This window comes from Neolamprologus brichardi, chromosome 15, assembly GCF_056152115.1.
Source record: "Neolamprologus brichardi isolate AB-2024 chromosome 15, ASM5615211v1, whole genome shotgun sequence".
In the NCBI taxonomy this organism is placed as follows: Eukaryota; Metazoa; Chordata; class Actinopteri; order Cichliformes; family Cichlidae; genus Neolamprologus; species Neolamprologus brichardi.
Genome location: NC_142118.1, coordinates 760,414 through 773,264, shown reverse-complemented (window position 1 = coordinate 773,264; position 12,851 = coordinate 760,414). Strand labels below are relative to the sequence as shown.

The following is a 12,851-nucleotide window of genomic DNA, read 5'->3' as shown; positions in this document are numbered from 1 at the left end:
TCCATGGTCACAATCTGAGTGCTCAGTCTGGTTTTACATTTCTAAATGACATCACTAATCACCTTTGGCGCTCAACAAAGCTGGAAGGCCTAAAGACTTGAGCCTGAAATGAGCCACGCTTGTGTTCGTTATGTCATAACAAGAAACAGCCACGTTTAAGGCCCCAAGTTCCTCTAAATGGACTTTAAAGTGTTTGTGACCACCTGGTCTTTACAGCAGAGGACAGCGGATCCAGATAGGCTGAACGATGAAGCGCGCTATTGTTAGGTTTGCAGTTACGGTTCCTGGTTTGGGGGAGCTGCGAGGGATCTGTGAGGGCTGCTGACGTCCTCTCACAAAGCTACACAGATTCCATCTAAGGCTCACAAAGTCAGCGTTTCCCTCATTTGTGGAAGGCTATTCAACCACTTCCTGGTTTACATGATCTCAGCATGCCAAGGATAACTTGGACGAGCTGAAAGTTCACCAAGGTCAGGATAGTTTCAGTGATGGCTTTCTGAAAAAGTTGATAGATTTATGATCGTAATCAGAATTATTTATGCCTATTTTTCAACAGTGCTTCAGCAGTTTTATTAGCCACATTTAGCGAGGCTAGCACACATCCAAGTAGGCATTCGAACACGAGGGCATGTTTGATGTTTACATACAGTCGCACTCTTGGTTAACAAAAGACAAAATCTCCATCTAATGTACAACAGGCTTGTGTCAGAGGAAGAGAGACTGATCATCCAGCTAAACTTGTCTGGTTTGTAACTTTACAGAACCTCCAGTGTTGAGGAGAGAAGAGGACTTTCTCCCACTGAGACGGGGAAATGCCTGCCGATATAAAACAAACAGGTCGCTCATAGCTCTCAGTTTTCCTCACACTCCCTCCCGACGCCGCCGACAGCTGGCCCGCTGTGACCGCAGGGCAGAGAGACAGCGAGGGCCGGAGCAGTCTTGGCGCACATTTCCACAAACCTAAAACACACAAGCAACCCGGCGGTGACGCTGCGTGAGGCTGGGAAATACATGTTTAATCATATCATTAATTTTCCTGCAGCGTAAGTCGACCAGAAGCCCTGAACTGAAATGTCTAGCGGTCGACCGACCGTGATATATTTGGAGTCAGGAACCAGCTTTCAGAAAGCAGCCGGGGAAATGCGACAAGTCTGCAGAAACGATGACAAACAAGGCTGCGACACAGCCGAATAGTTCTTTCTCACAAAGCGCTCTTGTGCGTCCTTGCTTCGCTTTTTCATGCGTTATCTAACCTCCTGACAGAGCCAGCGCCAACACAAATAAAAGCCAAGAACTCGATACACAGCTAGAAACAACATATCCGAACAACAGCTACGTCTGCGTATCCCACATGTGAGCAGCTACACGGGGTCCAAAGGTGCCACACTGACGACTCTGTGCTCTGCAGAAAGAGCCTGGACATCAATGTGTTTGCGTGCTCACAGCAGGCCGGCGGTGGCATCCCACTGCCTCAGGAGATGCTCCGGCAAACCACATGACCAACTGCCTGAAGTCACATGTCACCAGAAAAAACAAAATAAAAACATACGTAGGTTCAAAAACCAGTTTCAGCCAGTTTATTTTACCATTAATTTTGACCATCACCATACTGGCAGGTTCTCGTGTTCGAGGGTTAAATCAGTGGAAACTAAAACTGGAACAAGCATCTCCACTCTGGAGACTGACTGCACCTAAAGTGACTTCTTGAGAACAAACTCTAAATAGAAATGAATAAAGAAACAATAGAAACTATTTTGAATGTTCTAATTATTTTCTAACTAACGTCTAAGCTCCACGTGCACGCACACACACAGAGCAGCCAGCAGTCACTGGCATGTGAGAACATCCAAACCCAGTTTGAGGCAGTTCACGTGAACTCATACGATATGATTCATTTAAGATATGATGTCCAGCTATGTGACATTTTTAATCTTGCCCTGTACGAGTGTCAATGTGTCACGCACCAACCAGTGAATGAGTTTTATTCGCCACCACTCTGATAGTCGCCATCGCTCAGGGCTGATGGGAATCTTGCTGTTTGCAGCAAACTGTGGTTTCAGCTGCCAAACACCATTTCACCCTCTAACCTGATGTGGCACGTTTGCCACGGTTACGATAACATCTTAATATGAAATCCCACTAGATTCATTTTAATTGCTGTATCAAAGGTAAACAGCCGTGGCTGAGCAGCAAACAATCAGACAAGCGATTAAATCCATTTGACACGGAGTTTTTCTCTTTACTGGTGAAACACAGCGGAAGGATCCAGAACTGCTTTTACACTGTAAAGACAGAAAACCTTCATATTCAGTTTGTCGTGCATAAACTGTTTATAACTGGAGTCTAACATAAATGTTGAATCAGCTGTCCACGTGCCCAGCAAACTCTGAGACCACACAACTGAAATTCGCCTCCATAAAAGCTCAAATCCAGATGAGTTTGTGATATTTTTTAGGGGTGCACCGATACTCGTATCGATATTGAACCGTTCGATACAGTGCTTTCGGTTCGGTACGCATATGTATCGAACAATACAAAATGTTTTATTTATTTTATCAACTTTTCTTCTGACGATGCTGTCTGTGTTGAGCGCTCAGTGGATCTGCGCTCGACTACTCCGCCTAGGCTGCACTGTCGAGCGCAGATCCACTGAGCGCAGCGCAAGCTAGCGAGACAGAAGCTAAGCTCGTTGCAACATGGCAAATTGAACCTCCCCCACCCTCGTTCAGATCTGGCCTTTGGAACTATTTTGGTCTTCATGTGACGTATGACCCTGAAGGTAAGCGCGTCATGGACTAAAGTAAAACAGTATGTTGGATGTGCCACGCAATGCTCAATTACATGGGTGGGAACTAGTGCGTTAGCGCAGTTAGCTCGTTAACGTGTTGGCCGTCCAGCCCCACGCACGGGGCGATCCGCGGTAGCTCGTTAACGGAGATTTGCCGTGTTGTGGCGTTAACGTCATTTCAGATTAACGCTGACAGCACTAGTGGGAACACAACGAATATGACTGCACATTTACTCCGACATCATCCTCGTGCAAAGACAAGTGGAAGCAGAGAAAAACAACAAGCACGCATGCTACAAACTTTACCCGAGTCATTTAGACAGCCGTTAGCACATGATTCTCCTTATGGGGACCTGATATGTTTAATATGCTGCTGAGAATATAGCCCAGAAGAAGCGTATAGTATAGCTTTTATTTTGGAAAGAGCCATTTCTCTGTAATAAACTCTCTTTTCCAAAGATGAGTGATTTCTCCATCAGATAGATTTATTTTTTATTATTTTGTTGTTTCAGCAACATTAAATTTAAAAACTTTCCACTTCTGAGTAAAAAACATATTTATAATTTTAATAAATTAAAAAGGCATGAACATTTTTTTGTATCGAACCGAACCGTGAATCTTGTGTATCGTTGCAGCACCCCTAATATTTTCCTGAGGACATCAGGGGGATTTGACAGCAATGTCCCAGCTCACTATGGTAAACTCAGCCTTTCAAAACGTCCTGTATCAAATACATTGCCTGATCAACTCCAAAAATTAAATCAGATTTTGGGCTGAGCCAGCTCTCTAATGAAGTTGTTCATGGCACAAAAATCAAACCAATCACATAAACTCTGAAGCGAATAGTGATGTGTTCTGAAATTCTTCACGCCAGTTTCCATAGAGTCAGTTATCTCAAGAGGAAGACCGCTGGTTCAACATGGTGAACACAGAGGGCGTTGTGTAATGAAACCTGTCAGACACCACGTGTAGCTTACGTTACTCTGCCGTACTGACCGGACAAACTACTAGGGTGACCACACCATCTCTCGCAGCCCATATGTCACCCGCCTTGCTTCCTCACCACATCTACCTTCTCCAAGTTGACCCGACGAGGTAGAGTTGGAGGCCTATATGGACTGTGTTACATACAAAGTAAATTCTGGCTGCACTCTACAAATTAAAGCTAACATGGTGGCTGGCCGTAGAGTAAGGGGGAGAGAGTCACGCCAGCTGAGAAGGAGAAAACACTGATTAGTAGCTGCACGCTGACTCAGGAGCTCCACTGAAGCAGCCACATGAGATACGGCTTTCATCTGCGAGCCAGGAGCCCACAGGCACCGTCCACAACAAAGCAAAACTGCAAACACGGACACAAACATGTGCACGCAGACACACACAGAGCTAATTCCTCACATCTACATCTGACACATAATTGCTGACTCCGTCGTGCTTTGGCCTCAGCAGAAACTTTACAGTCAAACATACACAAATCGCTTTTCTGAACAGGAATTAAACAGGATAAAAACCAGTTGAAAAGCAGACGGTTTATTAAAGGCCCAGATATGATTCTGTTACACTTGGATATAATTTACACATCCGTCATAAGTTTGAGTGTTTTGGAAATAAGAGACAAATAAGGACCATTTTAGCGACCCCCCCAAATCTTCTGTTTCATGGGGGGGGGTGTCTCTCTCTCTCTGACTGCACTCACTCATTTACACGGGGATCAGTTTGTCTATAGATCCATAAGAGACATGCACATGCTTAAACAAAAACACATACCATAAAGTATGATCACACAACTCCAGTCACTAGCAAAGTAGACACATTAAAACATAGCAACCGTTGCTATGACAAGGTGTGGTAGGGATCCATTGCAACACTGCAAAGGTTCGAGCCTCCAAGCCTTAGCATGGCTGCAGCAATGTGCAGCTTTTTTAAAATAAAGACATGTCAGTGTCATAAAACTGTCCTGCAGGAAGACACTGAGCCGCAGACAAACAAGTACAATGAAGGAAAAATATGCACACTACAGTGCAAACACACACAAACACACACACACGATTTAGTAGAAGGCCTGAGGATGCAGCGAAACTGGAAAAACACGAGTGACGCCACCTAATCCACACAGCCAGACCGGTTTAGCCCAAAATGCTGAGTGCTTATCGAGCCCATCTTGCTCCAAAACCACAAGAGAAGTCAGTGCTGGTTTGTGTGAAAATCACTGTTTAAAAAGGTCGACTGTGTTCACTCAGCAGCTGTCCCCCAAGAAATGCTGGACTGAGGAGACAGACGACAGCACAGACCTGCAGGCTGCGTTGAAGAGTAACTCTGGATGCTTCTGATAGAAAATAAGCCAACCTGTGAATAAAAGAATGCAAATATTTCCACTAAAGTCATTTTCCTGCTTTGTTTTTGGCCTTTCCACACACTGCGACTCAGAGCTACATGGGGACAAAGATTTAGACGCATGTCGCTCATACGTTACGCAGGCAGCTTCTCTACAAATGTTGTAATCCACACAAACTGAGTCTCGACTTTTTAAAGGCTTCAATTGTAAAAGCATGTAAAGATGACACTGGCGACAGTCACAAAATACATTTTATATCAATAAAGTTGGATAAGATCAAACTCAGATAAGGGAAAGAGAAAAGAAGTCGTGCAGGACAAATGTAAGGACGCGCTGCAGTGCTTTATAAACACGTGCAAGGTCCAAAGAGGAGTGCATCACAGGAAGCCTCACAGCAGCTTACACCAGGAACACTAAGTGATGGTTCAGGATTACCTGATCCGGCTCCAACTATAAACTTTATCAAAGGAATGTTTTTAAAAGCACGGAGGACGTCTGTCTCCCAAACTGGGAGCTGGTTCCACAGGAGAGGGCTGATAGCTGGGAACTCGGTCTTCCAGTCTACTTTTGGAAACAGAACCACAGCTGAGCCTCCAGTGCTCGGTTAGGATCGTGTGACACTATGAATCCTTAAGAATATGATGGAGCCTCATTATTCAAGGCGAAGAATTTGAAATCCGGGTCTGCAAAGCCAAATTCACATGCACAGAGCACGTTAGGTAACTGCAGGATAAACACATGAATAAAGACAGAAAGGAGAATGAAAACAACATTAAGTTCAGCTTGTAAGAGTCAGTGAGGCTGGCAGCTCTGGGGAATAAAAACAACAGTGTGTGGGTAGAGCCAGAAAAGGCATCCCAGTCACAGCAGCGGCTGAGCCAGTTACAGTAAGTGTCCAAACCTTGCACCCGCGACGTGCTCCAATCCCATCCCGGAGTGGGATTGGAGGGACATCTGGAAGCCATAATAAGTGATGTAATGACACAAAAATGCTGCTCGCAAGAGAGACAGGAGAGACAAATGAAGAGAGTCAGAGTCAGTATCTGACGTGAGGAAGGAGAGCGGCGTGGACAAAGAAGAGCAGAAGGCTGTTCCTCCTATCTGACCACAGTGAGCTTGTTGACAAACCAACCATAAGCAGTCTTCATAGACTGGAAACAAATAAGGGTAATACGAACACCATTATGGTTTGTTTTTATCCTTATTATTAACATTTCAGAAAAGATATATTATTTAATCCCTTGATGAATATCCAAGTTTGCTCAATTAACAGTCTGTAATTTGTAACGGCAGTCCCCTTCCGGCTCCCACAGATTGTGATTTGTACGCCACAGGCAGTCAACCCGTCAGCCACGTACAGATCCCTGATCTCAGCTGGCTGTGTGTGTAAAGCACTTCCTTCTATTCCAAGGCGTGATCATTTGGACATGGAAGAACTACAATGACCATCAGCAGTCCTCGGTCTGGAGGTCCGTGCTGGCTGGGCTGAGGATGATCATGAGAAAGACGGGAGGAGCTTGTTAATGATCTGATTTGTGAACATCCAAAAGATTTAGTTGGGACAAAGTGCTGAGTATGAAACCAAAATCAAGCATCAAGGCGACCAGCTCCGGTGGTTCTTCCTGCACGTCAACAAAGCAGAGGCCAAAGGAACAGCACATTAATCATGGAGTGGCCTCCTGCTCTGCAGACGCAACCCTACAGAGAAACCTGCGCAGAGCTGAAGCTTCTCATTGTTGAGCAGCGATTGATGGGCTTCTGTAAAAATACAAAATCCCAAACCTGGTGACCAACGACAAGAAACATTTGACCGCCGTGCAGCCAACAACGGTTTCTTTAACATTAATAATAGCAGGTCACACACAGTCAACACTCCTACTAGTTTTGTGATTGTAACTTCATACAACTCGACTGTAATGTGGAAATATTAACATTATGAATATATTAATAATATTTAACATTACGTAATATTTGGAACAAACCATCATAGCTTTAAAATAACAGTGGGGGGGGACATAGTGTGCGCACACATTGTGGTTCGGTTCACTATGGGTGCAAAAACCAGAAAAGACGGGATGAAGACGGGATCCTCTTAGAGCCAGCATGGCTCCCTCTGAGCCTCTAACCGGGGTCACTGCCTGCAGGGATAAGGATCTAAACACGGTCCTGGCTGTTTTTCATACAGGTCATCTAATAGACCAGCTTGCAGTTCTACACGGTCACTGGTTTTTCTACATTATTGCAGACGGCATGAATGCGACATCTTAGTGATGTCAGCAGAAACCCACCTCCTGTATCATCTTCCTGCTTCTGCTACTTTATCCTTGGAATGAGGTCATAAAGCCGTCATTCCCAAACAAGGTGTAATCAGCTTCCAGCTAACAACGTGAAGAATGAGATATTCATCCTCTATTTTTAGGAAAATGCTGCCATTATAAACCGCTCCACACCCATCATGCCCTATTTTATATAAATAAACACAAAGCTTTGGTCTCCTACAAATAACAGCTGCCTGATTACAAAAGTACTTCCCAGTTAGATGAAGGCTGAATAAGTACTATTAAGTGAGAGCTATATAAATAGTACAGCAAGGTCATCAAAGGAAAAATGAAAGCTGTGTGATGCTAATAAGCTCGTCCTTAAAAGGGAAAAGGACTCGGAGCCAGAGGCTCTTCAGAAACCAACTCTTAGCAATTTAACTGCAAGTAGCTTAAAACGTCCAGTAAATGACACAAATTACAGATGAAACAGAACCAGGCCCCTTTCAGTCACAACCAGAGCCCCCCCCAACAGATGTGCTGCCAGGCACAACCTGCCCAAAGGTTTGTGTGTCCATGCAAAGAACTCACAGGTGATGTCATGGGGCGCTGATTTCGTGACGTATGATGCATGTTAGCTGCCATAGATGTGGGCCTACGCCACCAAGTCAATCACAAGGATCGGAAATCTAAAAAGGAAAACTAGGAGTCGCTTCCATAACACATTAACAAGCCTTTAAGCATTAAACTGTATTTAATACTAGTGTGCACACCAGCGACACCAGCATTCCCAGTGGTGTCTGCCTGCACCAGCATTCCCAGTGGTGTCTGCCTGCACAACCCTCCCCACTCTACCACCACCAACCTCAAACTCCACTCTGTCGTTTTCCCTTCCCTAACATCCTGACCAGTTTCTTTTCCTTCCCATGCCTTCATCTCTACCAACATATAAGCCCCTTCTCCTGTTCGCTCCCTCTCTCTCATTCCTGGTCTTTTCCTGCTCCGTCACACTAATAAGAGGGCAGGAATGGTCAAAGGCCTTAAACTAAACAATCTGTGCCCCACAGCGTTAAACACACAAACAGGATGTTCCCAAAATATTAAAAAACCTCAAACACCAAAGAAAAGGAGAGGGCAGGGCTTGACAAAACAATAGATCCGATCTAGTGTGTGTTACAGCTCAGACTGCTGCAGCGAGCATACACCCAGGCCAGGCGATGTGAGAAAAGCGGCTACATCACTTTCTGCTGGCGGTACAGGAAGTTTTCACAGGACTTCAAAGAGGTCTCCAAACCAGCACATCGACCTGTTCAACCCGCACTGCAAACAAGTCGATTTACACAATTCTGTGTCAACACAGCGTCCCGATACCATCTGCAGATAAAGAGCCAATATGAAAGGAGCCTGCCAGGCTGTTACCCAGCTCGGCCGGCTCTCCTTACTGTCTGCCGCTCTGCTGGTGGTGGAAGCACCAGGTGCTGCATTGTTCCTCTGCATGGTGTTGATAGTGCACATCGATAACACAACAGGTTTCCAAGCACAGTGGTGTGCAATTCAAGTCACACATACAGTCTTGATCACCTTACAACATATAATAACTAAATTGATGCTTCAGATGCACTGGAAATCAAGGCCACCAGTATGACTGGTAGAGATGCACCGATTGACTGGCAAGGGACAGGAACTGGACGATTTCCAGCGTTCCAATCCCAGACTGGAATCTTGTCTGATTGCAGGCTGGTCCGTTCCATTCATGATGAACATGCACACGCAACATGCTAATATCCAATTAGCATAAAAATCTCTCCCTGTGAGCGAACACAAAGTTTGCCAATAAATAAACACGAAGCTAATCAGACACCTAAATCGACTTCGCTGATCTGAACTCGGACATTTTAAAGACGCTAACAAAGGGAAAGTGGCAAAAGCTAAAAGAAATGCAAAGCTCAGAGCTAGCTACAAGCTAGCAGCTTCGGTGTAAGCAAAGGAGCAAAGAAAAAGACAAAAGTGTGATGTCTATGATACCGGAGAATGACACAAGTACTTAACTTTTATGCTATACTAACCTGTTACTGCAAATAAATAAAACTTTCATGTGCTTTTATCAAGTGGTAAAATTAAAACTTTTGTTTAGAGATGGGGAATGTTAGCCGTGAACAAAAGAGTAAATAACAGTTATTAAAGTTTTAAGGAAGATGGGGAGAGAGAAGGATAAATCAGGTGGTTGAAAAGATCAATCCCTGGCATGTCTGTCTCCTTTTGCCAGGACAATCAGCTCTAACGGACTTAAAAATACATACATGTGATGTTTGGTCTGAACACATCTCCATGTTGGAGAGAGGTTGATGTGCCAGAGAAACCGTGACAGCTGTATGAATTTTACTGCCAGCACAAGACTCGTTTCTCAGTCCAAGGAACAAATGACTTTATGGCAGCGTCTTAGTGCCTGCACAGGGCAGAGCTCCCACATCAGCCTAAAAGGAAAACACTACTGGGTGGTTACAAGATAGATGCCGAGCATGTGCTGCGGGAGCGTTCTGCAACACAGGCGGGTTTTTCCAATATCGTGTGCGTAAAAGTTCCAGTTGGCACAGCGCGCACGCAGCAATGTAACTAGACATGGCATCAAGTTCCAGCAGCAGTTCATAAATTTCAACATCAGTTAAATTAAAGTCATCAGACACTTAAACAAGGCAAGAATTTATTGCCAGTGGTGTTCCAGCACCAACATGTCACAACACACTGACAGAGATTACAGCACACATTTCCTATTGCCTTTTCTGGGCTCCTCTCCTCCTCTTTCCAGTGCTACAGCTAAAACAACCCAGCACTGACATTGCACCATTTAAGGCTTTGATTCCCAATGGGACCACCCATACTATAAATGGATCCACCCAAATGGATTAAGGCACCCACTTGTTTGTACATTTCCTAAGAGCTCTAAATCAACAGCCAAGTGGCCGACAATGATGACAGTATTTACATGGCTCTGCTACAGAATGAGAGACTTTCAAGTCACAGGTAAAGTGATCCATTAAAAGAAAAGGCATGCTTAATAAAAAGATACAGTAAAAGGAGGGAATGCGGAAAATTCTTCCTCTGCCATCACCCCAAGAGCCATTTGATCTACAGACGTACGGTATTTTCTCCTTAGCATTAAGATGTGTTCAAGCTCTCTGGTGCCGTGTATGCATCATGATGCAGGTGACCCAAGATCCCTTTCATGCGCTGCAACCCTGCCCAGGTAGGCATGTTCACGCTCATGCTCACAGGAAGAACCTGAAGCTACGGCCACGAGAAGAAAAATGGTGACAAGGCCATACAAAAAAGCAGGCAAAAATTAAACCTGTTGTCATGGCGGAAAACCTGCCTCTACATCCTCTTGGACATCTCTAGGTATCCTCTGAATCAGTATTTGTGCAGGAATCTTCCAAGCTAACCACATTTTACCAAACCTGGCTGAAAGTTAGCACCAAAGCTAAATGAATCAGCTGTCAATGCAAGCAAACAGAAATGAACTATTGCTCCACTAGACTGAACTTTTCTACAACCATTCTCTATTTTCATGGTTTTGTAGAAAGGACAACTCATGAAATCACTGCCAAAACCACAATGACTTAGATAATCCACACAGGCCATTCTGTCCTCGTCCCTCTGCTACCACAGTGGATTCGTCACAACAAAAGATATTTGCAACAATTTACAAGATTCTGTCGAATCTGAAGCTACATAATGATTGTTTCATTTTAGATGGTAACAATGCTCCAAACAACATGAGCCCAAGAAATGTACTCCAGTCATATGAAACATAGCGACAGCTGAAAAGACTTTAACGTGTTTCAAGCTTGTTCAACAAAGGACTCTGCAGTACATCTGCAAAGTCCCCCAGTGGTGCTCGTTCCTGTCATTATGCAAAAGTACTGTTCAAAGGTTGGGAAACCTGCAGTCAGCTGAGACTGAAGAAGCCACCTGGGTCAATGACCAGATGTTTCTCCCACTGAAAACATCCATATGAGCAGAATCAATCGCTGCATAACCAGTGGGCCTCCTGTTTGTGCATCTAGACCAGCATGAGGATGAGTTCACACCAAAGCAAAATCCAAAAAATACAGTTTAACACACAGAAAAGTTCTTTGTCAAGTTACAAAGTAAGTCATTGCTAGAGCCCCCACACTGCCACAGTCTTGTAGTCCAGATGGCGGCCCCTCCGTTTTCAACTGAATATTGGGAAGGCTGTAATGTTAACAAACTGAAATATGGAGAAAACCACGAAATTACGGCTTTCTGCTCCTAAAATAAATGGAGGGGACTGAAGTGCTATATATACACTTCCCACTGCTGCAGCCATGCACAACAGACACTTTCTAGGCCACAACCAGACCCGTTCACTGCGAAAAATACTAGCTCGGCTACTAATTATAACCTCCAGTAGAAAGGTGTCGGTGCTGGGACTTGTAACCAAAAGCATGCTGAAAATATTCATCTGGTAACAGCTGGGCGAGTTAGGACGTGCTGCCTGTTCAGAGCCGAGGGAAGGTACGCGCATGACCACCACAGAGGGATGAGCGGTGAGGCAGGGAGCAGGGCTGGGTGTTTCCCAAGCCCTTATTACAGAGACTAACCAGGTTCATATTACAAATGATCAAAGTAAGATTAATATGAGCTAATAATCCTTTAAATGTCTTGCAGAACAAACCAGACTTCTTGTATCCATTCATCATTTATTTAGGCACAAAATCACTACACTAGATTAATTCAATTAACCTGAAAACCAATTATAGGATCTATCCAACAGTTAACCAGGCAGGGAAGCTCAGGTCTGATCCATTTAGGAATTCTCCACGAGCTCAAGCTCGCCACTGTAAGCTGTGAGAACAAACAGCGGCCGCACAATAGCCGTCAGACACTTAGATAACAGTTACGGGGCTAATGACCTCACTGATAAGGAGATTGAGTCAGCGTGGGAGGCTACATGCAGCGGGGACGGCCACTTGTTTTGACGAGGATGCGAGACAACCCCAGGTGATCGCCGGCACCGAATCTCTCGACATGCTGATAACCGCAGGCTGCACAGTGCCGGACGTAGCGTGGAGTACCACCAGGTACTGCTCCACCTCCACACACCTGCAGTGGGTGTGCACAGGCTGAGGGTCACGTTACTGTCTCCCATCATCCTTTTACTGCTGGGTGAAAGAAACAACCTGCGTTTCTAATGGAGAACGAGGCCTCTGACAGAAGCTGACTTTATTTGGAAAAGCAGAGGAAACACAGATGAAGCAGATGTTGCTGACACCGCCCATAGAAAGCTATTCAAGTCTATTGGAAACTATTACACCTCGTCACACGAGAGGGTCTTTCAAATCTATGAAATATTTGAAATTTTAAAGCAAAGCCTCCATCAAGGATCCGTGTTTATGGCCAGCTTACTGTCTGCTCAACACCCCAACCGTTCAGTTACTTAGAGTCTGTCTGC

The 12,851-nt window shown here is 44.7% G+C and overlaps 1 protein-coding gene across 6 annotated transcripts in view; it reads right to left on the bottom strand.

Moving 5' to 3' along the window:
• cdc42bpab (CDC42 binding protein kinase alpha (DMPK-like) b) overlaps positions 1–12,851 on the bottom strand; it is a 76,000-nt gene that overhangs the window by 46,586 nt on the left and 16,563 nt on the right. The window lies entirely within an intron of this gene.